This window comes from Arachis hypogaea, chromosome 15 (assembly GCF_003086295.3).
Source record: "Arachis hypogaea cultivar Tifrunner chromosome 15, arahy.Tifrunner.gnm2.J5K5, whole genome shotgun sequence".
NCBI classification, from domain to species: Eukaryota; Viridiplantae; Streptophyta; class Magnoliopsida; order Fabales; family Fabaceae; genus Arachis; species Arachis hypogaea.
This window is the reverse complement of record NC_092050.1, coordinates 66316226-66341858: the sequence shown is the minus strand read 5'-3', so window position 1 is coordinate 66341858 and position 25633 is coordinate 66316226. Positions and strand designations below refer to the sequence as shown.

At 36.2% G+C, this 25633-nt stretch overlaps 1 non-coding gene across 1 annotated transcript; it reads right to left on the bottom strand.

Moving 5' to 3' along the window:
* Positions 1-23955: 23955 nt before the first annotated feature.
* LOC112752298 (small nucleolar RNA R71) lies at positions 23956-24063 on the bottom strand. The gene has a single exon (XR_003176742.1). It is a non-coding gene; the product is annotated as a small nucleolar RNA R71 (small nucleolar RNA).
* Positions 24064-25633: the final 1570 nt, after the last annotated feature.

The window sequence follows — 25633 nt, the reverse complement described above, 5'->3', positions numbered from 1 at the left end:
TATAAAAAGGAAGTAAACTAGAGCCTTTAACAGATTTAAATCCATAAACCTTGTATATATAGCATTGCATCATGTAGTTAAGTTAACAACATTTCATCAAGGAGAAACACTAGAACTTTAAAGCCATTCAATATAAGTTTTACATTGAGAATAATGGGAATTTTTAACTAAACTTGCATGACATACATAACTGATAAATGATTTTTGAGCTAGAGAATACACAGCCTGTGAGTTTTGAGCTTAATTGTATGGTTACATTTAAACCATAATTTTTATTTCTGTGTGTTCCGTCCTTCTTTTATATTCTGATGTTCTTTACTTTGCTTTAATCTATATGTCCAATTATAGAATATAGAATATAGAATATAGATATATACCAAAAGAATGATTGAGGCCATCATTTGATTTTAGCTCACTTATCCCAAAAACAACCTACCTTTCACATCACCCTTGTTAGCCCCCTTGAGTCTTTAAATCCCTTTTTATTCTATTAGCCACATTACTAGCCTTAAGCAGAAAAACAAAATAAAATCCCAAGTTGAATCCTTGGTTAGCTTAAGATAGCAAATTATGAATAGTTTAAATATGGGAAACCTATTGGGAACATGGGTGATAAAAACAAGAGGTAGAAGAGTTGAAAAGAATAAAATAACTCAAACTAAGAAATTTTTGGGAAGCATGCTCATGAGAAATCAAAGTGATTAAATTACCATGTGCATTGAAAAAAAAAGAGTCATTTTTCAGTATTTAATAAAGGGGATACAAAAAGGATTCCCCAAATGCAAATTAAAAGCAATGCACATGGGACAAAAAAAATAAAAATCGAAACATGAGCATGTAACATCAAAAGTGGGAAAATATGGGAAAATAGGTAAAGTATTTTTGTTTTACTAAGTATGTATGTTAGGTGAGATCTTAGTCTAATTAAGGATTCACTTATTAGCTCACTTAGCCTTATACATATATCCTCACCTTTACCTTGGCCCCATTACAACCTTAATTAAAGACCTCATGATTTTTGGTATGACTGTATTCTATGATTGTTGATTGGTTAGATGAAGAACAAAGTTATAGAAAGGAAAAATAAAAAGAGGAATAGAGTGATTAACCCAATAAACACTGAGTGACTAGAGAGTAAACACAAATCCAGTGAGGGTTCAATAGCTTATTAACATTTATCTCTGTTTGAATTATCTAATTGTCTTGCAAGTTCATAAAATGCTTTTTCTCCCATCTCAATTGTAAAAGAGTTTATTGATTAAGGCTTGGCTATATATACATATATGACTCCTTGAGAATGTGAATTAATTTGACTACCTGTAAGCTTATTATATGAGTGAATAAATTAGAATTTCATGACTCATTTAGGTAGTTGCATTTAGATTAGATTGCATTGCATGACATTACATCACTTTAACCTTACTTATTACCTTGGATTTAGCATGAGGACATGCTATTGTTTAAGTGTGGGGAGGTTGATAAACCCATATTTTATAATGTATTTTGTGCTTAGTTTGAGTGATTTATTCAATCCTTCACCCACTTATTCATGTTAATTGCATGGTTTTACTTTCCCTTCCTTATTATATGATGTATGTGAAAAACATGTTTCCTATGCTTTAAAATTAAATATTTCAATTACCTTTATTTCCATTCGATGTCGTGATTAGTGTGTTGACTAGTTTCAGATCTTCTAAGGCAAGAATGACTCAAATGATGGAAAGGAAACATAAAAAATGGAAGGAAAGTGCAAACTGGAGTCCTTGAAGAAACTGATATCCACGCGATCGCGTGCCGAGCGCGAATCAGCAGCGACGCGGCCGCATGACTGACGCGACCGCGTGGCAAGGAAAAGCTCTGAATGACGCGACCGTGTGACCCACGCGGACGCGTGATAGAGGCTACGCACCAGAAATTGCAGAAAACGCTCAGCAAATTCTGAAGCCCTTTTCGGCCCAAATCCAAGTCCAGAAGGCATAGACCAGAGGTTATGAAGTGAGGGAATGCATCCATTGAGGGAGAGCTCGCCAATTTCCACTCCTCATGTTTTAGATCTAGTTTTGAGGGAGGTTCTCTCCTCTCTCTCTCTCTCTTAGGATTAGGATTTAGGACTTCTCTTAGTTTTAGGAGTAACTCTTGATCCAGGTTTAATGTTCCTTTACTTTAGTTGATTATTTACTTTTGCAATTTGATTTATGAATTCTTCTATGTTCCAGATTATTTGAATTAATGTTATTTGAGGTATTCCAGTTTAATATTGCTTTCTCTCATTTATGCTATTATTGCTTTTACTCTGAAGACATCTTTATTCCAGTAGATTTACTTTTCTCCTTTTGGTTTTGGTTAAGAAATCATTAACTCAGGAGTTATCCAATTCAACAGCATAATTGATAATTGTTATCTTGCCAATTGAATTGAAATTCAATAATCCCAATCTTTTCTTAGGAAATAAATAGGATTCGAAGATCAAACCAATTTGTCCCTTGACCTTCCCTTGCTTTAGCAAAGGTTAACTAAGAGGAATTAAGATTCGACTTTCATTGTTGTTGATAAGAATAACTAAGCCTGGACTTCCAATTTCTCATACCTTGCCAAAAGTTTGCTTTACAGTATTTGTTTATTTATTTTAATTGCTATTTAAATCAACTGTCATATTTGTCCCACATTCTTAAAACCCCAATTCTACAATGTTCATAACCGATAATAAGAACATACTTCTCTGCAGTTCCTTGAGAAGACAACCCGAGGTTTGAATACTTCGATTATCAATTTTTAAGGGGTTTGTTACTTGTGACAACCAAAACGTTTGCACGAAAGGGATTTTTGTTGGTTTAGAGACTATATCTACAACGCGACTGTTTTTATGAAATTCTTTACCACCATAAAATCTTGACGTCACACACTCAAAACTTAATAAATAGGCTACCCTCTAAAAGCGTCCTCTTTGATACGAAAAGTGAACCTATAGATATCAACCTACGACTATGCTTTATAGTGATTTCTATAATACCTAAGGCTACGCTTTTTAAATGATGCCACATTTGTGTATCCTTTTCTCTTATAAAAAGGCAACACGGAGAAAAGCGTAGCCTATTCATAGAATAGGCTACGCTTTTCAAATGTAACTTAAAAAAAGTGTGGCTGAATGGGTATTTTTTTTGTAGTGGAGGAGGCTCAAGTATTTGATCAACCTTCATGGCAACAACCTCCACCAATGTACTATTATCAAGAGTCATACCATGATACATACCAATCTAATGTGTGGTGACCCTCATTGTGATTGTCAACCACAACCACCACATACATATGACCCATTCCCTCAACATAGCCCTCAACAACCCTACTCACAAGCCTCATACCACAATTCACCTCCATATGATCATAATCCATATCCACCACACCAACAACCATATAAGCCATACATAGAGCCACCACTATTCCAACATCAATATTCTCAATAACCATCAATTCCATATACATCACCTCCAAATCCTTACCAAGACGAACTACCTTCCAATTATGAACCCTTTCTCCCAAACAATGAATCCTCTCTTCCACCCACACCTTCATTGGACCAATCTCTCCAACCCCTAATGCAAGAACAACAAGAACTTCTAACTCGTTGCCAAAAGCAAGGGGAAGCCGTGGCTAGCTTAACCAAAGTGATGAGCCAATTGGCATCATTGTGCTCAATTATCCAAGATACCCTTATTGTTAAATGTGGAGGATTAGTTGAGGAACATAATGAGAAGGAGAATTTGGAGCTTCAAGGTGAAGAAGAAGAGTTGAAGCAAGAATTGCAACCAAGGGAGGAAGGAAGCTGAGATAATTGAGTCGGAAGGAGCGGTTGAAGAATCAGAGGAGGTTGATCAAGAATTAGACTCAATCATTGATGAGTTCTTGTCCAAATTAACAACTCACCTTGAGGATCCTATTGAACCTTCTTCCATTGAGCTTGAAGGCAATGTCAAGGAGGGTGCACAACCTCCAAAGCATATGATGAATGATGAAGAATTGAAAGAAGGTGAGCAAGCAACAATTCTTCCTCTTGAAGATGATCTCACACCAACACATGATCCTTTTGAGATTGAGGAGTCTTCTTCTATTAAAATTGATGTTGATGTTGAGATAAGTTCCACATTACGTCCAAGTTGTGATATGAAGAATAGAGAAGAACTAGAAGAGGTTGATGAGGAAGTAGTTGAATGTGAAGAACTTTACCAAGAAGTGGACATGGAAGATGCTTGTTGATTAGCGGATATTTTATACGCTTTTTGACATCATTTTCATATAGTTAGTTTTTATTAAGTTTTATAAGTTTAGTGTAAAAATCACATTTTTGGATTCTACTATGAGTTTTTGTGTTTTTGGAAAATTTTAGGTATTTTCTGGCTGAAATTGAGGAACTGGAGCAGAAGTCTGATTTAGAGATAGAGAAAGCACTGCAGATGTTGTCTAGATCTGACCTGCCTGCATTTGGAAGAGCTTTTCTAGAGCTACAGAAGTCCAAATGGAGCGCTCTCAATGGCTGTGGAAAGCTGACTTCCAGATCTTTCTAGAAATATATAATTATCCATGCTTTTCTTCATATTAGAAGGCCCAAAACGGGTGTCCAACGCCAGCTTCCTACCCCCTTCCAGGCATCCAGCGCCCAAAGAGCAGAGCCCAACGTCCAAAGGCCTAGAGAGGACCCCCTAGCTGGCATTCCACGCCCCAGAAACCTCATAGCACGTGGACCTCATTAAAGCTCAGCCCAAACACTCACCAGGTGGACTTCATAAGTGGATTTTAGCACTAATTAGACTATTTTACCCTTACTAGTCATCTGTTTAGTATTTAAGGGTCTATATTTATGTAATTTGGATAATCTTCAACCTTTTACACCTTCCTCTTAGGGAGGTCTGACATATTTACATTTTTCATTGTTTTTATTTTCAGTATGAGTTTCTAAACCTCCTAGGTTGAGGGAAGGAGCCCTGCTGAGTCCTATGAATTAATAAAAGTACTATTTCTTCTTCTTCCATCCGTATCTGATCTATCTCTAAGATGTATATTCTGATCTTCATCATGGCGAGCAAAACGATCTGATAAATTGGCTCTGTTCATCACATTAAGACGAACGTACCTAACAAACACCCGTGTCTACTTGGGTTCGTGTGAATACTTGGTCAGAAAGCACGAACCAACAACTGTGTTTATACATCTCTCAGACGGTTAATCCACGATTTTGTTGGGGACTTCTCGACACACCAGTTTAGCCAATCTCCAGGGAGATTAAGGTCTCCGTGGTATAGGCTAGAATCCAAAGAAGCAACATTCTCTGATCCGGAAGATTCGACCTTGTCTTTGGCATTTTGAGTAGGATCACCAAGAGAACGATTTGCTAAGAGCTTCACCCTCCGTCAGATTGAATGACCACTGACAATGGCGTTCGACCTACAGCAGAGGAGATCAAGTACCATTGGCGTGGCTTTGATCACTTACAGCCTGCCATAGAAGAAGATCATTCACAAGCAAAGAAGATAGTAGTACCAGAGTTACTTCAGAAAGACAAAGCAACTTTTACTCTCAACTCTATTCCTATCTTTATTTCTACTAAACATCCAGCATTTATGACATATAATCCAACTTCTTCTGATTCTGCCTGGCTAAGACCTTCAAGACAACCATAAGCTTGTTTCAAGCCACAATCCTCGTAGGATCGACCCTGACTCGCTTTGGTATTACTTGGACGACCCAGTGCACTGGCTGGTACTGCTGTTGTTGTACGAAATAGTGTGGGTTTTGCATACACACACACCAAGTTTTTGGCGCCGTTGCCGGGGATTGTTGAGTTTGGACAAACTGCCGGATTGTCTTGCTACCAAGATCAGGTAATTTTTTTTTAGTTCTTTAATTTTTCGTTTTCTTCTTATTTTTTTCGAAAAATTCTAAAATCTTTTTCAAAAATATTTTTCTTTTCTTTGTTTAATTTTTGTGTTTTTGGTTTGAGTCATTGAGTCTTTAATTTTTATTTTCTTCTTCAAATTTTCGAAAATTCTAAAAAATTTTTCAAAAATATTTTTCTTTTCTTTATTTAATTCTTGCATTTTTTGAATGTGTCTATGTTCTTGATTTGAGTCTTTGAGTCTTTTAATTTTATTTTTCTTTCTTTAATTTTTAAAAATTTCAGAAAGGTTTTTCAAAAATATTGTTATTTTTGTAGATCAATTGGTTAGAGCGTTGTGTTTATGTTCTTGGTAATTTGCGTTCCTTTAAGTCTTTCTTTCTAAAAATTTTTCAAAAATAATTTTTCTTAGTTTAATGTTGTGTCACGTCTTTAAGTTTGGTATTTTCTTTTTATTTTCCTTTCAATTTTCAAAAATTGTGTCTTAGTTTTCTAAAAATTTTAAGTTTTGTGTTCTTGAGTTCTTTGAGTCTTTAAATTTTGTTCATTATGTTCTTGTGAGTCTTCAAAGTGTTCTTGAGTCTTGTATGTGTCTTGATCTTAAAATTTTTAAGTTTGGTGTCTCTTGGTGTTTCCTTCCAAAAATTTTCGAAAAACAAGGGTGCTAGATCTAAAAATTTTAAGTCTTGTGTCTTTTTTGTGTTTTTCTCTTTCACCATAATTTCAAAAATAAAAAATATCTTTTCTAACTTAATTTTTTCCATAATTTTCGAATTTTTTTCAAAAAATCTCAGATTTTGATTTTAAAATTTTATCTTATCATATCTTTGTTGTCAAGTTTTCAAAAATCAAATCTTTTTAAAAATAAAAATCATATCTTTTTCAAAAAAATCTTATCTTTTTCAAAATCATATCATATCTTTTTCAAAATTAAAAAATTTTATCTTATCTTTTTCAAATTTCAAACTTTTAAAATTAAATCTTTTTCAAAATTAATTTTCTAATCTTATCTTTTTTGTTTCTTATCTTATCGTTTCTATTCTAATTTTTAAATCATATCTTTTTTTTTCAAAACTTTTTAATTTCTTATCTTATCTTATTTTTAAAATTCAAATCTTTTCTTATCTTATCTTTTACTTTTATTTTTATTTTTATTTTCTCTCTCATCTTTTTCAAAACCACCTAACTAACTCTCTTCTTTCATTAATTTTCGAAAATCTTCTCCCATTTTCTCTCTCTTGTTTTTCAAAACTACCTAACTAACTCTCACCTCTCTTAAATTTTTGAAAACTTCATCTCCTCTTCCCTCCTCTATTTTCGAAAATTTATCAATTAAAATTCAAATCTTTTTAAATTAATTTAATTTAATTTTTGAAAAAAATTAATTAATAAAATAAAATAAAAACAAAAAAATATTTTAATTCTTATCTACTCTTTCTATTTATACTGCTCTTCTTCTCACATCTCTATTACTCAAAACTCTCCTATCCCTATTTCTTTTTCACATCTAACTGGAAGCTCTTTGATCCAAGTAGAACAAAAAGCTTTCTTATTTTCTCTTTTCTTTTATTCTATCTTCTCTTTTCAAGGTAATCTTCTTCTACTTCTTTTATTTTTATTTTCTTGTTCTTTCTCTACTTTTGACTTTAAGGAGGAGTTTCTTGTCTATTGGCAGTCTCTTTCTTTTCTTCCTTTTTCTTTTCTTCTTGTTTATGAATAGGAACAGGGATAAAGAACCCCTCTTGACTCCTGATCCTAAATCTGAGAAGACTCTGAGGAAGCATTTACAATAAGATATAGCACAACAGTCTGGAAGAGACCTTTTAGAAAGTTTTGAACAAGAAATAGAGGATATGGCCGAACCACAAGAGGAGCCCAGAAAGGTCCTCAGGGACTTCACCATGCCTACCTCTGACTTTTATGGCAGAAGCATTGTTGTACCTGCCATTGGAGCTAACAATTTTGAGCTTAAGTCTTAGTTAGTCTCTCTTCTACAGCAAAACTGCAAATTTCATGGACTTCCACTAGAAGATCCATATCAGTTCTTGGCATAATTTTTACAGATCTGTGATACTGTAAAGACTAATAGAGTTAATCCTGAAGTCTATAAGCTAATGCTTTTCCCCTTTGCTTTAAAAGACAGAGCTAAGTTTTGGTTGGATGCCCAACCAAGAGAGAGTCTTGATTCTTGGAAAAAGCTTGTTAATGCTTTTATGGCTAAGTTCTTTCCTCCTCAAAAGATGAGCAAGATTAGAGTGAAAGTACAAACCTTCAGTTAAAGAGAAGGTGAATCCCTCTATGAAGCTTGGGAAAGATACAAGCAGCTGATCAGGAGATGTCCTCCTGGCATGCTCTCAGAGTGGTCCCTCATAGGCGTGTTCTATGATGGCTTATCTGAGATATCCAAGATTTCCTTGGATAGCCCTGCAGGTGGATCCCTCCACTTGAAGAAAATGCCTGCAGAAGCCAGAGAACTCATTGGGATGGTTGCTAAAAACCAATTCATGTACACCTCTGAGAGGAATCTTGTAAACCATGGAATCTCTCAGAAAAAAGGAGTTCATGAAGTTGAGACTCTGAATGCCATCCTTGCTCAAAATAAGATCCTGACCCAACAGGTCAACATGATCTCTCAACATCTCACTGGGATACAAACTGTAGCTGGCAGTAATCAGGAAGCCTCTCTTGAAGATGAAGCTTATGATCCTGATCAACCCACCATGGAGGAGGTGAATTACATGGGAGAAGCCTATAGAAACACTTACAATCCTTTATAAAGAAATCATCCTAACCTTTCATGGAAGGATCAACAGAAACCTCAGCAAGGTTTCAATCAAGGTGGTAGGAACCAGAATAGGTTCAATAACATACCACCATTCCCATCTTCTCAAGAGAATATGGAAACCTCTAAGCAGAGTCTCTCTGACTTAGCCACTCTGGTTTCCAGCCTCAATAAGATCACCCACAGTTTCATTAATGAAATAAGGTCCTCCATTAGAAACTTGGAGATACAAGCTGGTCAACTGAGCAAGAGGATCCATGAGATCCCTCCTGACACTCTTCCCAATAATACTGAGGTTAATCCTAGAGAAGAGTGCAAGGCCATAACCATAGAGGTTGAGGCCGAATTGGAGGAGAATGAGAAGGCATTGAATGCCAGTGAAGAAGCCTTCAATGGGCATTCAATGCCCACCATTCCAGGGAAGCTGGAGTTGAACGCCAGCAAGGACATCCCTATTGGTCGTTTAACGCCCAGAATGCTAGAGGGACTGGCATTTAACGCCAGTCAGGGTAGTCAACAAGGGTGTTCAACGCCCAATAAGCTGACAGAGCTGGCGTTAAACGCCAGTCATAGCACACCCTTTGAGTGCCTAAATCCCACTAAAAAATCCTCTAGCCCAGAACCAAAGAAAACCATAAAGACTATTAAGGTTCCTTTGAATGCACTTCTACAGTGCATGAGTTCTGATGACTAGTCATCCTCAAGTGAGGATGAAGACACTAGGGAAGAGCAAGTTGCTCGTTTCCTAGGATCTCTAATGAAGCTGAATGCCAAATTATTTGGTACAAAGCCTCTGGAGGAAGAACTTCCACTGCTTACCAAAGAACTCCATACTTTGGTTTAACAAGAGCTACCTCAGAAGCTTCCAAACCCTAGATGCTTTATGATTCCTTGCACCATAGGCACTATGACCTTTGAAAAGGCTCTATGTGACCTAGGTTCAAGCATTAACCTCATGACACTCTCACTAATGGAGAAGCTGGGCATACTTGAGGTACAAGCTACACATGTCTCTTTAAAGATGGCAAACAAGACCATGAAGAAGCCATATGGCTTAGTAGAGGATGTGTTGGTTAAAGTTGAAAACTACTATATCCCTGCAAACTTTATTGTCTTGGACATAGGAGAGGATGAGGATGACTGTGTCATCCTTGGAAGACCTTCCCTAGCCACAGCTAATGCTATCATTGATGTGGCTAAGGGAGAACTAACCCTAAATTTAGGGGAGAACCACATCTTATTTAAGATGCCTCAACCCAATTCTCCCTCTAAAAGAGAAATAACAGTGCAACACCTAGTGTGCCAACCTTTTCTTTCTGTGCAGAGCTTTGCAGAGCCCCCAGACATCAATTCTAAGTTTGGTGTTGGGCAGCCATCAACAAGCTCTAAGCACAAAGGTACTAAAAAGAAAGTACCTAAAGGCTGGAAGGACAAGAAAGTCCCAGCTGAAGGCCTCTCACCTAGGATGAGAGTTGTCTTCACTAAGAAGCCAACCTTACCACATACAGTGAGCCATGTTCTATCTCTAGAGCATGTAGAGCTCATTCATGAGAGGACAGGAAGAAAATTCACTGCCAGGGGCAAAAATTTGAGCCCTTACTCACGTCCTTAAGGGGCTGATGGTCAAGCTAGTGACTTTAAAAGAGCACTTGTTGGGAGGCAACCCAACCTTACTCAACCATATTATTGTTTTTCCTTTCAGTTGTCAGAGTCATGATCATGTTCAGCAGTCAAGAGACAGATTTCACAGCAGTGAAAATAGAGCACTCTAAGTGGAGTGTTAAAGTTGAACATCAGCGAGGAAGCCCTCCTGAGTGTTCAACTCCCCAAGAGGGAAGCATTGCTGGCATTGAATGCCAGCCAGGGAGCAGCAGCCCCTGGGCGTTCAAACGCCAGTGCAGAGAAGCAGGAAATCTAGAATTCCTTAGCCTCAGGACCAAGAGGTCCCACAAAAGCTCCACCTACCCCACCTTCTTCCCCATTGATCATATTTGCTCGAGGACGAGCATAACTCTTAAGTTTGGTGTTGCCAAAGCTTTGCTTTGTGACTTCTACCACTCTTAAGTATAGAAGAAGAAGATGGAGCAAACCAAAGAGCATGCACATGAACCTGTGCAACCGCCTCAACACAAGACAAAAGAGTGACAAGGAAGAGATCAAGCACTACATGGGATCCTCAAGAAGGAGCACTGGCCACCATCATTCAGGTGGATTCGTTTTCTTTACACCCCTTTTCTGTTATTTTTTTGTTTTCTGTCTATTTTATTTTCTGTTCTCTTGTCCTAGTTGCATGATCATTTGCATTGATGTCTTAAAGATATAAAATGTTCCTTATATCTCTCACCTTGCTTAAATAAAAAAAATTTTATTGAAAAGAATTGAGAGATACAAGAATTTCAAGTTTTAAATAAGATTAGTTTAATTAGTTTGATGTGGTGTCATTTACTTTTGTTTTCTGAATGTATGAAATAAATAGTGCATATTTGAAGTTGTAACTTTAGAATGTTGGCTCTTGAAAGAATAAGAAAAAAGGAAAAATATTATTGAAAATCTGAAAAATCTGAAAATTGATTCTTGTAGCAAGAAAAAAGCAGCAAAAAGCAAAAGAAAAAGCATGTTACAAAAGAAGAAAAAAATTTATATGCATGCGAAAAAGAAATAAAAAAGTGGCGAAAAAGAACAAAAAAGCAGAAAAATTCATTACTGCCCAAAAATGCAGGAAAAGAGGGCAGATTCAAAAAGCCAGTAACCCTTTAAATCAAAAGGCAAGGGTAAAAAGACCCAAGGCTTTGAGCATTAGTGGATAGGAGGGCTTGTCCCTAACCATGTGCTTGTGGCGTGAAGGTGTCAAGTGAAAAGCTTGAGACTGAGCGGTTAAAGTCGTGGTCTAAAGCAAAAAGAGTGGGCTTAAGAACTATGGACACTTCTATCTGGGGACTCTAGCAAAGCTGAGTCACAATCTGAAAAGGTTCACCCAGGTAAAGTGTCTGTGGCATGAATGTATCCGGTGGTAATACTGGAAAATAGAGTGCTTAGGGTCATGGCCAAGACTCAGAAAGCTGTGTTCAAGAATCAAAATAAGCTTAATTAACAGAGTCAATAATATCATATGGATTCTAAGTTCCTAAGGATGCCAACATCTCTGAGTGTCAATGGATAGTGAGATGCCAAAACTGTTCAGAAGCAAAAAGCTACTAAATCTCGCTCATCTGATTTAAACTAAGCTTCATTTGAAAATTAGAAATTTATTGTGTCTTAATTTTTTTTATCCTACTGTGTTTTTAGTTGCTTGGGGACAAGCAATGGTATAAGTTTGGTGTTTTGATGAGCGGATATTTTATACGCTTTTTGACATCATTTTCATATATTTTTTAGTAGTCTTTGTTTAGTTTTTGTTCAGTTTTTATAGGTTTTAGTGTTAAAATCACATTTTTGGATTCTACTATGAGTTTTTGTATTTTTGGATAATTTTAGGTATTTTCTGGCTGAAATTGAGGAGCTGGAACAGAATTCTGATTCAGAGATAGAGAAAGCACTGCAGATGCTGTCCATATCTGACCTGCCTGCATTCGGAAGAGCTTTTTTGGAGCTTCAGAAGTCCAAATGGTGCGCTCCCAACGGCTATGGAAAGGTCCAAAACTTTGCTTCGGATTTCAGAGACAGCAATATATAATAGTCCATACTTTGCTTCAGATTAAAAGGTCCAAAACTGGCGTCCAACGCCAGCTTCCTGCCCCCTTCCAGGCGTTCAGCGCCCAAAGAGCAGAGTCCAATGTCCAAAGGCCCAGAGAGGACCCCTAGCTGGCATTCAACGCCCCAGAAACCTCATGGCACGTGGATCTCATTAAAGCTCAGCCCAAACACTCACCAAGTGGGCTTCAGAAGTGGATTTTAGCACTAAATAGACTATTTTACCTTTACAAGTCATCTGTTTAGTATTTAAGGGTTTATGTTTATGTAATTCGGATAATCTTCAACCTTTTACACCTCCCGCTGAGGGAGGTCTGCCATATTTACATTTTTCATTGTTTTTATTTTCAGTATGAGTTTCTTAACCTCCTAGGTTGAGGGCAGGAACCCTGCTAAGTCTTATGAATTAATAAAAGTATTATTTCTTCTTCTTCGATCCGTGTCTGATCTATCTCTAAGATGTATATTCTGATCTTCATCATGGTGAATAGGATGATTTGACAAATTGGCTCTGTTCATCTCATTAAGAGGAACGTTCCTGACAAACACCTGTGTTTACTTGGGTTCGTGTGAATACTTGGCCGGAAAGCATGAACCAACAACTATGTTTATACATCTCTCAAACGGTTAATTCACGATTTCATTGGGGACTTCTCGAGACACCTGTTTAGCCAATCTTCGAGGAGATTAAGGTCTCCATGGTATAGGCTAGAATCTAAAGAAGCAGCGTTCTCTGATCCGGAAGATTCAACCTTGTCTGTGGCGTTTTGAGTAGGATCGCCAAGTGAACGATTTGCTAAGAGCTTCACCCTCCGTCAGATTGAATGAATACTGACAATGGCATTCGACCTGTAGCAGAGGAGATCAAGGACCATTGGCATGGATTTGATCACTTACAGCCTGCCATAGAAGAAGATCATTCACAAGCAAAGAAGATAGTAGTACTAGAGTTACTTCAGAAAGACAAAGCAAATCCAACTCTCAACTCTATTCCTATCCTTATTTCTACTGAACATCCAGCATTTATGACATATAATCCAACTCCTTCTGATTCCGCCTGACTAAGACCTGCAAGACAACCATAAGCTTGCTTCAAGCCACAATCCTCGTGGGATCGACCCTGATTCGCTCAGGTATTACTTGGATGACCCAGTGCACTTGCTGGTACTACTGCTGTTGTACGAAATAGTATGGGTTTTGCGTACACGAGCACCACTTGTCAAGAGGTGAAGGTAGTCAAGGAAGATCACAAGGGAGTGGACCTCGCATTGTCAAAGTGTGGGGAAGTCCCCCTTCCTAAGTCACCATCATCCTTTACACCATTCAAGTGGATAAAATTCATATCCCTTAGCTTTCTTATTCCACTTGAATATGGGTTGCTTGAAATAGATGGTTAACTTAGAGCTCTTTGTGGAATGGAAAGAAAGAAAGAGTTGGTTAGTGGTAGGCGTCACAATCCTTGATTCATTATAGTCGAAAGCTCAAAGTTTAGGAGCAAGGATTGGTGTAGTAGTACATTGCATGGGTCTAAGAGTATGTTTGGGTGCTTAAATGAGAATTCCAAGGCTAAACCACCTGGAGGGAATCACCGTGATCAACTTGAAGACGGGTGTGAAAACAAAGTGTGGGATCCCAGATTACAAAGAGGGGATCAATTTTAGGAGCTCATGGTTTGTGAAGAACTCCATCAAAGCTTGGAGCTATTAATTTTGAATGATGGAGCTTATTGGAGATTCAACCATTGGTGGATGTTCAAGGATGAATTCAAGCATAAGCCACCTTGATGAGAGCTCCCCATAAGTCCAACTTAAGGACAATAAATAAAAGTGCTAGGTGGTAGACATGCCACTATCGTAACATCTTTTCATTTTTCCTTTTTGTAAATATTGGTAAAATAGGTTTAATTCCATGTTTATGTTGGTTTTTTTGAGTTTAGCTAGTAGTCTAGTATGTTAAATAAGGTTTTATGGTATTTTGGTAGATATTTAGAGGTTTGGAATGCTTGGTTTGGTGCAATAACTTGAAAAATTTTGAAAAATAGAGCACCCAGCCATGCGTACGCGTGACTCTAAGTTTTTTGACCACCCACGCGTATGCGTGACATCTAAAATTTTCAGAGCCGGTACAAAAACAAGAGAGTTGCGTGTGGAGTGTGCTGAAATTGTGCCTCTAGCACAATTTTCCCCCACGCGTACGCATCATTTATCTCTCTCTTAACTCCACGCGAACGTGTCGTGGATGCGTACGCGTCGCATGCCACTTCTGCAACTAACGCGTACGCGTGACACGAAGCGTACGCGTGACCCTGCCCTGTTTCACCACTCTTATTTTCTATTCTTCTTTCCATTTCTTTCCTTCTTCTCTCTTCTCTTATTTTCTTTTCCTCCTTCAACCATCATCCAACACTACCAATCACCATTTATTACCATTTCTTTAAGTTAGTTATTTAGTTAGTTTAATTTCTATTTAATTTTCTGTTTTCCATTATAAGTGTTCGATTATTAATCTTGTTTGGTATCTATTACTGCAGATTACTGATAAGATGTTGTCTTAACATCATTGTTGTTAATTGTCATTGTTGGATTTTCTTTATTGTGGTTATAAACTGTTGCTTGGTTTTGCGTTTTTCATGTTTAATATTTTTTAATACTAAGTATACGACATTGCCTTTAAGCATCTTAACTCTTTTGGATTGCATGTTTTGGCCAGCATGTGATTTGAATTCATTATCTATGGTTAGGCAATTGTGTATTATCAATGCATTTTTTGTTAGGTGATGATTGTTTATGATTAACCTTTCTTTACATAACCTATTCCATGCATTGAGATTTGTGGAATTGTGAAATTGGATAGTAAGCTTAACTAGTTGCATATTTTTGAGCTTTTCAAGCTTTGTGGACCATTCTTGCTATGTGATTGATTTTAATTTCTACCTCTTTTCCTAAGTTTCATAGCACCAATGTCTCCCACTTCTATGTCAATTAGGTATTGCGAATAAAATTTAAAGTGTGTCATTGATTGATGTGTAAGTCTCATATTTCATTTTATTTATTGAAGTTACCTTGCACATCAATCTATGTCCATACCTTCATCCATTTCACAATTGCTTGATATTTGCTTGAGTGCTTTCATGCTTCTTTATGTCTTGTTTGTTTATCTTAACCTACAAGCATTCCTTAAAGTATTTCAAGCACACTAGAATAAGTGAAGTGTATATTTTCTTTGTGTAATTGAGACATAGCTCTCTATACTAGTGTGTGCGTTCTAAACCGCATGCATCTTAGAACTCACACACCTATTTTTTATCAATGTCACACTAATTCACTCACTCAATTCTAGTGATTTACCTCATTCCAACAATGTAGGCTTCCTTGGTTTTGCATTTACTTGTCTTCTTATCTTGTTTTCTATTCTCAGGATGATTTGTCATAAGTTAAAACAAAAGCGGGAGAAAGAACACATTATAGAGGTGCAAACTTTTAAGTGTAGGGAGGTTGTCCTACCGATCAGCATTTTTGGGTGACAATTTCTGATCCCAACACTTTCACATTTCATATCTAGGTCTTTTAGGATTTTTAGTTGTATTTTCTTATTTTGCATATATATAATAAGCTTAATTAAAATAATGAAATTTTTCAAGGATTTTATCTATAGGGAACCCAATTAATTTGAGTAAATTTTTTTTAGAACTTGCTTGAACTATACATTATGGAACATGATTTTTGAGCTAAGAACACATAAGCATGTGAGTTTTGAGCCTAATTGTGTGATTACATCATATAACCACTTATTTTAATTCTTGTGTGTATTATTCTGTTTCTATGATTGTAATCTTTGATTTATTTGATTCTTTATGTCCATTATTTTGTGTTTGAATGAACCTATATGATTGAGGCCATTGTTTCAATTAGCTCACTTACCTAAATAACCTACCTTTTATCTTCCATTGTTAGCCAACTTTGAGCCTATGTTGAACCCATTTGTTCTTAATTTCAGCACATTACAAGCCTTAAAGCGAAAAAAAATAAATGTCCCTTGTTTGGATCTGTGATTAGCTTAGGCGAGTGAGTGTGTGTATCATTTAAGTGTGGGAAATTTGGGAACATTGGGTAGAGATAAAAAGTGTATTTTTATATTTTTGTCAAAATTTTGGGAATTGGATACATACTCATGCATTGAATGTTAAACCATATGCATTGATGCTATTGTATATACTCTAGTTTGAAAAAAATGATGAAAAACAATAAGAAAAATAAAAAAATAGAAAAAGAAAAATAAAATAAAAAAAAGAAAAAGAAAAGCAATAAAAAGGGGACAAAATGCCCCAAGGTGATGTTCAATAATAATCAATGCATATGAGTTGTGATAAAAAAGAGAATGCATGAGTGTGTGAAAAAGTGAGAATTATGGGTAGTTAGGTTTGTTTAGAATTTTATAGGTTGTTATATAGGTTAGGTGAGAAGTTTAAATTAATCAAAGATTCAAATTTCAAGCTCACTTAACCATATATATTCTTACCTTGACCCTAGCCCCATTATAACCTATGAATAAGCCCTCATGATAAATGTATGCATGCATTGAATAACTGTTGATTGTTAGATGAAAAACAAATCATGAAAAGCATGATTAGAAGAGAATTGAGCGAATCAACCCTATACACTAGAGCGACTAGAGCGGATACACTTCCGGTGAGGGTTCGATGCTCAATTCCTTGTTCCCGGCTTTCACGAGCTTTCTTCTTGCAAGTCTATTTGAACTTTATTTTTATATTTGAATTGGTAGGATTCATGAATAATCATACTACTTAGCCCTACATGTTCATACATGCTCTTGGAGAATGATTCACTTTTAACCAAGTAGGTAGAATCATTTTGCATTTAGTCGCATGCATGTAGATAGGTGCATATAGTTTATTTGTATTGAATAAATGTTCGTACCCCATTTCTAGTCTTTCTTGGTTTAGCATGAGGACATGCTTAGTTTAAGTGTGGGGAGGTTTGATGAACTCCAATTTTGTGGTTTATCTTGTGTTGAATTTAGGGGATTTTATCAACTTATCTCACATTTATTCAATGAAATAGCATGGTTTTGTAATTCTCCCTAAATTTGTGCTTAAGAGTGAAAACATGCTTTTTAGGCCTTTAAATAGCTAAATTTAATTCACTTTAATTACATTTGATGCCTTGATGTGTTTGTTGAGTGGTTTCAGGTTCATAAGGTAAGTATTGGATGGAAGAAGTGAAGAGAAAAGCATGCAAAGTGGAGAATTCATGAAGAAATGAGCATTTGGAGAATTCATGGCCACGCGCACGCGTGGGAGTAGGAGATATACAAGCCACGCGCACGCGTCATCCATGTGCACGCGTGACGAGTGGCATGTGACTCACTTAAAGTGAATTCACTGGGGGCGATTTCTGAGATTTCTAGGCCCAAGTCCAACTCATTTATGAGGCTATTTGATACAGAACTCAAGATGGGTCAAGGGGGAGCAATTAGATTAGCTTAACATCATGTTGTAGGTAGTTTTCTAGAGATAGAAGCTCCCTCTTCTCTCTAGAATTAGGGTAGATTTAGGTTTACTTTCTCTTAGATCTAGGTTTAATTTCTTGTTTCCATCTTGTTTTCTTTACTTTTTCTTGTTGATTTGCTCCAATTCCTTTAGTTTCTCTTGTTAATTTCTCATTTTGATTACTTTTATGTTCATGCACTATTGTGGATTTGGATTTCCTTTTAATGCAATTCATGTTTTATATTCCTTTATTGTTTAATTGAGTTATTGCTAATTTCTTGCATTGGGTAGTTGTTAGATTTTATATTTCTTACAATTTAAGATGCTTTCCTTTTATACCCTCCAAGTGTTTGACAAAATGCTTGGTTAGATGTTAGAGTAGTTTTGAGCATTCTTGGCTTGGAAAGAGAAATTAGGTGATCTTGAGTTATTAATGCCTAATTTAGATTGGTGATCTAGAGTTGTTAGTTAATATTGTTTCCATTGACTATAATCTCTTGCTAATTCGATTAGTAGGTTGATTAGAACTTTTGGATTGATATTAACTATTCCTATTTGACTTTCTCTCGTGTGAAGATAACATTATACCTTCTTCCAATGTTGGAGATGACTAATTAGGATTAGTTGTTGATAATTATTGTGTTATGATTGATGACTAGGATAGAAAGCCTATATTCTCAATCCTTGCCATGGATGTCTCTCTTTATTAATTACTTTCTTTAATTGCCATCTATTTTCTTGTCCCCCTTTTTACCAACCCAACCCCTTGGATACCATAACCAATAATGTGCATACCTCACTGTAATTCCTTGAGAAGACGACGCAGAACAATACTCTTGGTTATTTTTATTGGTTTGTACTCGTGACAAATAAATTAAACTCTGATTGAGCATTACTTGTTGGCTTGGAACTATACTTGCAACGAAGTTATATCCTCTTTTATCGAGAAGAAATTCTAAGCCGACGGTTTTGCTCTTTCAGTCATCCTATTAACCATGTTGAAGTACGAGTTTGCATCTTAGAAATAAACCAAACACGGATCGAAGAAGAAACAGTAATACTTTTTTTAATTCATAGGATTCAGCAGGGCTCCTCCTGTAACGACCCAACTTCTAATACGTCATGATCATACCAAAAGTAAGGCGTTACTGACCTGTTTTCCTTATTAACTATTTACTATTAAGCCTTTAGTTCGATATCGCGATTCAATTTTAGTAAAAATACCAGAAATTTTTGTTTTTGTTAATCAAAATCATATAGCCAACATGACCAAGTAATATTAATCACATAATTATTAATAATAGTAATATTATACAAAAGAATTTAAATAAAATTCAGGTACAACTCCTATCCCTCTGCATAAAATAAAAACCTTAAGCAGTAAGGGCGAGGGAATTCTATGAAAGAAACTCAAGTCATAAACTTAACTCGTAAATAAGGTTTAACAATCGCCCGCAGCTTCAAACGGAGTCTTCGAACCTGTGTCACTAAAAGGGTGGAAGATTTTGGGGTGAGAACAAACCACACGTTCTCAGTAAGGAATGAGAATGCCGTAAAAGTAATGATTTACATGCAAATAATTAACTCAAGTTTCCAATGTAGTTTTCTTTATCAAACCTTTTCAAAAATTTCTTAAGACTTACTTGAAACCGTTTAAATCCCTTTCTTTAAATCATATTACTTACATAAAGTCTCAACCGCATTAGCAATTCATCAGCTACAAATAGCATTCCTCAACCATCATAGTAACTAAGTAAATCAGCAACATAAATAATATACCCAAACCTCATTTCACAAATACCATTCCTCAATACTTTACTAAGTTCACAGCATCAACAACAATATCTAATCAAACACACAAGCAAGTCACTAAGACAAACAGCACAATCACAAAGAAACAAGACAAGCAACACAAATTATAAAGAAATAAAACAAGCAAACACAATCAAATGCAGATGCGCAAATAAGGATGATGCATGTCTAGCCCTAGTCCAGCTAACGAGCTCATCTGTCGGTGACTAACCCGCTCCCGACGTTATCCAGCAACCTCTGTCTGGATAAGGCTTTCCTATTGGCTATACCCCTGTGTACAGGAAATAACCCCTCTGCCACCACAGGGTCCACTGCACGCAGGAAATAACACATCTGCCACTTCAGGGATGTATGATGAGCGGATAATTTATACGCTTTTTGGCACTGTTTTTAGTATATTTTTAGTAGAATCTGGTTACTTTTAGGGATGTTTTCATTAGTTTTTATGTTAAATTCACATTTCTGGACTTTACTATGAGTTTGTGTGTTTTTCTGTGATTTCAGGTATTTTCTGGCTGAAATTGAGGGACTTGAGCAAAAATCAGATTCAGAGGTAGAAGAAGGACTGCTGATGCTGTTGGATTCTGACCTCCCTGCACTCAAAGTGGATTTTCTGGAGCTACAGAACTCCAAATGGCACGCTTCCAATTTCGTTGGAAAGTAGACATCCAGGGCTTTCCAGCAATATATAATAGTCCATACTTTGGCCGAGTTTAGATGACGTAAAAAGGCGTTGAACGCCAGTTCTATGCTGCTGTCTGGAGTTAAACGCCAGAAACAAGTCACAAACCAGAGTTGAACGCCAGAAATACGTTACAACCTGGCGTTCAACTCCAGAAAAAGCCTCTGCACGTGTAACATTCAAGCTCAGCCCAAGCACACACCAAGTGCGCCCCAGAAGTGGATTTATGCATCAATTACTTACTTCTGTAAACCCTAGTAACTAGTTTAGTATAAATAGGACTTTTTACTATTGTATTTGACATCCTGGATTGTATTTTTGATCCTGTGATCACGTTTTGGGGGCTGGCCATTCGGCCATGCCTAAACCTTTCACTTATGTATTTTCAACGGTAGAGTTTCTACACTCTATAGATTAAGGTGTGGAGCTCTGCTGTTCCTCAAAGATTAATGCAAAGTACTGCTGTTTTTCTATTCAATTCAACTTATTTTGCTTCTAAGATATTCATTCGCACTTCAACCTGAATGTGATGAAAGTGACAATCATCATCATTCCTTATGAACGCGTGCCTGACAACCACTTCCGTTCTACCTTAGATTGAATGAGTATCTCTTGGATCTCTTAATCAGAATCTTCGTTGTATAAGCTAGATTGATGGCGGCATTCATGAGAGTCTGGAAAGTCTAAACCTTGTCTGTGGTATTCCGAGTAGGACTCTGGGATTGAATGACTGTGACGAACTTCAAACTCGCGAGTGCTGGGCGTAGTGACAGATGCAAAAGGAGGGTGAATCCTATTCCAGTATGATCGAGAACCTCAGATGATTAGCCGTGCCGTGACAGAGCATTTGGACCATTTTCACAAGAGGATGGGATGTAGCCATTGACAACGGTGATGCCCTTACATAAAGCCAGCCATGGAAAGGAGTAAGATTGATTGGATGAAGATAGCAGGAAAGCATAAGTTCAGAGGAACGAATGCATCTCTATACGCTTATCTGAAATTCTAACCAATGAATTACATAAGTATTTCTATCCTTAGTTTCTATCTATTTATTATTTATTTTCGAAAACTCCATAACTATTTTATATCCGCCTGAATGAGATTTACAAGGTGACCATAGCTTGCTTCATACCAACAATCTCTGTGGGATCGACCCTTACTCACGTAAGGTTTATTACTTGGACGACCTAGTGCACTTGCTGGTTAGTTGTATCGAAGTTGTGAATGAAAAATGATTTATTAAGACGTGTGTACAGAGTTTCTGGCGCCGTTGCCTGAGATTACAATTTCGTGCACCAAGTTTTTGGCGCTGTTGCCTGGGATTGTTCGAGTTTGGACAACTGACGGTTCATCTTGTTGCTCAGATTAGGTAATTTTCTTTTTGTTTTCAAAAATTTTTCGAAAATCTTTCAAAAATTTTCTCCTTTGTTTTCGAAAAAAAGAAAAAAAAATGTTTTCAAAAATATATTTTTCTTCAGAATTTTTAAAAATGAATTCTAGTGTTTCATGAAGCATGTTGAAGCCTGACTGGCTGTAAAGCCATGTCTAATTCTTCTTGGTAGGGAATGTCAGGCGTGTCATGTCTGAGTTACATACTAAAGTTTGGCTGGCTATTAAGCCATGCCTGACCCTTTGATTGGAGCTTTAGACTAAAGAGCATAAGATTTCTGGAATTCATATTAAAAATTTTGGAATCCTTATTTTTCTTTTTCAAAATGATTTTCAAAAAAATTAAAAGAAAATACAAAAAAATCATAAAATCAAAAAAATAAAAAATATTTTGTGTTTCTTATTTGAGTCTTGAGTCAAATTTCAAGTTTGGTGTCAATTGTATTTTTTCTAAAAATTCTTTGCATTTTTCGAAAAATTCATACATTCATGGTGTTCTTCATGATCTTCAAGTTGTTCTTGGTAAGTCTTCTGGTTTGATCTTGATGTTTTCTTGTTTTTCATATGCATTCTTGAAATCTTAGTGTCTAAGCATTAAAGATTTCTAAGTTTGGTGTCTTGCATTTTTTTTGCATTAAAAATTTTTTCAAAAATATGTTCTTGATGTTCATCATGATCTTCATAGTGTTCTTGGTGTTCATCTTGACATTCATAGCATTCTTGCATGCATTCCTTGTTTTGATCCAAAAAGAAAAGAGAAAAACATGAAAATGATGTTTTAAATTTTTCTCTCTCATCATAAAAATTCAAAAAAATCAAAAAAATATCTTTCCCTTTTCTCTCTTAAAATTTCGAAAATTAGATTTGACTTTTTCAAAAATTTTTAAAATTTAGTTGTTTCTTATAAGTCAAATCAAATTTTCAATTTAAAAATCTTATCTTTTTTCAAAATCTTTTTCAAAAATCAAATCCCTTTCATATTTCTTATTTATTTTCGAAAATTTTAAAAATATTTTTCAAAAATATTTTTCTTATCTTTATCTCCTAATTTTCGAAAATAAATCATCAATTAATGTTTTGATTCAAAAATTTCAAGTTTGTTACTTGCTTGTTAAGAAAGATTCAAACTTTAAGTTCTAGAATCATATCTTATAATTTCTTGTGAATCAAGTCATTAATTGTGATTTTAAAAATCAAATCTTTTTCAAAACTAATTTCAAAAATATCTTTCTATCCTATCTTTTTCAAAATCATATCTTTTTCAAATATTTGATTTTAAAATATCCTTTCTAACTTCTTATCTTCTTATCTTTTCAAAATTGATTTTCAAATTTGTTTCAACTAACTAACTAACTTTTTGTTTGTTTCTTATCTTTTTCAAAACTACTTAACTAGCTCTCTCTCTCTAATTTTCGAAAATACCTTCCCTCTTTTTCAAAATTTCTTTTTAATTTATTAATTATTTTAATTTTTGATTTTAATTTTCGAAAAATTACTAACCTTTTTCAAAAACTATTTTCGAAAATCACTAACTCTTTTTCAAAAATAATTTTAAAAAATTCTCTTTCTCTCTCATCTCCTTCTTTTCTTCTACTCACACAGGGACCTCTATACTATGGTAAAAAGGATCCCTATTATTATTATTTTTCTGTTCCCTCCTTTTTCATATGAGCAGGAGCAAAGACAAGAACATTCTTGTTGAAGCAGATCCAGAACCTGAAAGGACTCTGAAGAGAAAACTAAGAGAAGCTAAATTACAACAATCCAGCAAGCACCTTTCAGAAAATTTCGAACCAGAAGAGGAGATGGCAGCCGAAAATAATAATAATGCAAGGAGGATGCTTGGTGACTTTACTGCACCTAATTCCAATTTATATGGAAGAAGCATCTCCATTCCTGCCATTGGAGCAAACAGTTTTGAGCTTAAACCTCAATTAGTTTCTCTGATGCAGCAGAACTGCAAGTTTCATGGACTTCCATCTGAAGATCCTTTTCAGTTCTTAACTGAATTCTTGCAGATATGTGATACTGTTAAGACTAATGGAGGAGATCCTAAAGTCTACAGGCTCATGCTTTTCCCTTTTGCTGTAAGAGACAGAGCTAGAGTATGGTTGGACTCTCAACCTAAGGATAGCTTGAACTCTTGGGATAAGCTGGTCAAGGCTTTCTTAGCCAAGTTCTTTCCTCCTCAAAAGCTGAGTAAGCTTAGAGTGGATGTTCAGACCTTCAGACAGAGAGAAGGTGAATCCCTCTATGAAGCTTGGGAGAGATACAAAGGACTGACCAAAAAATGTCCTTCTGACATGCTTTCAAAATGGACTATCCTGGATATATTCTATGATGGTCTATCTGAATTGGCTAAAATGTCATTGGATACTTCTGTAGGTGGATCCATTCACCTAAAGAAAACGCCTGTAGAAGCTCAAGAACTCATTGACATGGTTGCTAATAACCAGTTCATGTACACTTCTGAGAGGAATCCTGTGAGTAATGGGACGCCTATGAAGAAGGGAGTTCTTGAAATTGATACTCTGAATGCCATACTAGCTCAGAATAAAATATTGACTCAGCAAGTCAATATGATTTCTGAGAGTCTGAATGGAATGCAAGCTGCATCCAACAGTACTCAAGAGGCATCTTCTGAAGAAGAAGCTTATGATCCTGAAAACCCTGCAATAGCAGAGGTAAATTATATGGGTGAACCTTATGGAAACACATATAATCCATCATGGAAAAATCATCCAAATTTCTCATGGAAGGATCAATAAAAGCCTCAACAAGGCTTTAATAATGGTAGAAGAAATAGGTTTAACAATAGTAAACCTTTTCCATCATCCACTCAGCAACAGACAGAGAACTCTGAACAAAATACCTCTAATTTAGCAAACTTAGTCTCTGATCTGTCCAAGGCCACTGTAAGTTTCATGAATGAAACAAGGTCTTCCATTAGAAATTTGGAAGCACAAGTGGGCCAGCTGAGTAAAAGGATCACTGAAATCCCTCCTAGTGCTCTCCCAAGCAATACAGAAGAAAATCCAAAAGGAGAGTGCAAGGCCATTGACATAACCACCATGGCCGAACCTGTAAGGGAGGTTGAGGACGTGAATCCCAGTGAGGAAGACCTCCTGGGACGTCCAGTGATCAATAAGGAGCTTTCCTCTGAGGAACCAAAGGAATCTGAGACTCATCCAGAGACCATAGAGATTCCATTGAACCTCCTTATGCCATTCATGAGCTCTGATGAGTATTCCTCTTCTGGAGAAAATGAGGATGTTACTGAAGAGCAAGCTACCAAGTTTCTTGGTGCAATCATGAAGCTGAATGCCAAATTATTTGGTATTGAGACTTGGGAAGATGAACCTCCCCTGTTCACCAATGAACTAAGTGATCTGGATCAACTGACAATGCCTCAGAAGAAACAGGATCCTGGAAAGTTCGTAATACCTTGTACCATAGGCAACATGATCTTTGAAAAGGCTCTGTGTGACCTTGGTTCAGGGATAAACCTCATGCCCCTCTCTGTAATAGAGAAACTGGGAATCTATGGGGTACAAGTTGCTAAAATCTCATTAGAGATGGCAGACAATTCAAGAAAATAGGCTTATGGACAAGTAGAGGATGTGTTAGTAAAGGTTAAAGGCCTTTACATCCCTGCTGATTTCATAGTCCTTGATATTGGGAAGGATGAGGATGAATCCATCATCCTTGGAAGACCTTTCCTAGCCACAGCAAGAGCTGTGATTGATGTTGACAGAGGTGAATTAGTCCTTCAATTGAATGAGGACTCCCTTGTGTTTACAACTCAAGGTTATCCTTCTGTAAACATGGAGAGGAAGCATAAAAAGCTTCTCTCAAAACAGAGTCAACCAGAGCCCCCAC